Below are 1,676 nucleotides of genomic sequence, written 5' to 3' on the forward strand. Positions count from 1 at the left end.
TAGATAGATAGATAGATAGATAGATAGATAGATAGATAGATAGATAGATAGATAGATAGATAGATAGACAGATAGATATGCACAGTACACGTGTAGTGAATCCGAGCTAGCCATTATTTCAGTTTGAATCATGCTGGGCTATGGTAATTATGACCTTGGTTCGAATCCTTGATGGGGTCCTTGCACATTGGTTTAATAGTGGGCGTTTCCAACTCTCTCAATACGGAGACGGAAGTTTTATCCTAAACCCACAAGGCCCGCCGCTTCCATTAGCGTTACGGTGCTGAAAGAGCTTGAAATAGACAGACCAATGGAAAACAGTGCAATTTTCTTTGACTACGAATAAAGTATACACCAGTAACACTATGATGCGCAGTCACTGCCGAAGTGAACGACGGCCCATTGCACGTAAACTTCAGAGGTCTCCGAGGCAAAGATGTCACCTCGAACCAACCAGCCATCCAATTTTTTTAAAGTTTTAGTAGAGGTTTTACGACGCTTGCAACTGCATAAGGTCATATGAGCGCCAGAAGATTAGAAGTGTTACAAGAGAGTAACAAACATAAAAAAGAACAAGGGGAGATAAGGACGATTGATGTTTGATAGGAAAGAAGGAGCAAACCACACCACAGTCATCCAGTCAACCAACCAGTAACACAATAATAGTAATAGTATGCTTTTGGGGACTTGGCGGTTATTTAGAGAATTCCAAAAGGGTTTTCAAAAGTAACTGTATTCGTATTCACTCTACTGAAAGATAACTTTACAAAACAAATATTTTCGAAAATCTCGACCAATAATAGCTTTCCCCTGCATTACACTTACAGACAAGAGAAGGTCAGCTGTATGAGAGAGAGAGAGAGAGAGAGAGAGAGAGAGAGAGAGAGAGAGAGAGAGAGAGAGAAGGGCGGGGGGTTGAGAGACAGCCCATGTTACTTTTTTAATTAAGTACTTTTATGATGGAGGGTGAAGTGGCGGAGCGATCAGTGCGCTGGTCTCTGAATCGGAAAGTCCGGGTTCGAGCCTCGGTTCGGACACGAATTTTCTTTCGCCCCCTCCTGACCACCCAGCAGTTATGAGCACCTGACTTCGAGTTGAGGAAGTAAAGGCGGCGTGGAAAAGAACTGGCCCTCCTACCACAATAAACCGAATGCCCAAGAAGTTGTCTCACTAACAAGGCAATCCCCAATGTCCGGATCGGATGCGGGAACAACTTTACTTTTATAATGTAACTTTTTTTTCCTCTTGTAAAGAGTGACATCGTTCCTTTAACCATAGGTTTTCTTCCTTCCGTTCAATGCTCCTTGTAACGAAGGAGACCTCTGAGTTAATGAAGAGATGACATACGCCTGGTTGTTATGGGCACGCTGCCAGCAATTGTTTGTTTCTGTCCCCGCCTTGACCCCACCTGATGTCCTGAGGAAAAAACTGAGCCTCTTTGAAAACGAACAGCTGTTCTTTGTATTGTAGTTCCGATGTTGTATAAGGTCATGTGTGTGTGTTGAAAAGATTCTTGGATTAATGAAAGATTATACATGATATCGGTTGAATGACCCCTTTTAACTCTCTACGATTATTTAATTTAATTTATTTCTTAAATTCAATGAGTTTTTAAAAATCATTTCTATTTCATATTATTTTTTCTTGGGGCCATCCGAAGTTGTTTGTTTTGTTTT

Source organism: Aplysia californica, unplaced genomic scaffold, assembly GCF_000002075.1.
Source record: "Aplysia californica isolate F4 #8 unplaced genomic scaffold, AplCal3.0 scaffold00641, whole genome shotgun sequence".
Lineage (NCBI taxonomy): Eukaryota > Metazoa > Mollusca > Gastropoda > Aplysiida > Aplysiidae > Aplysia > Aplysia californica.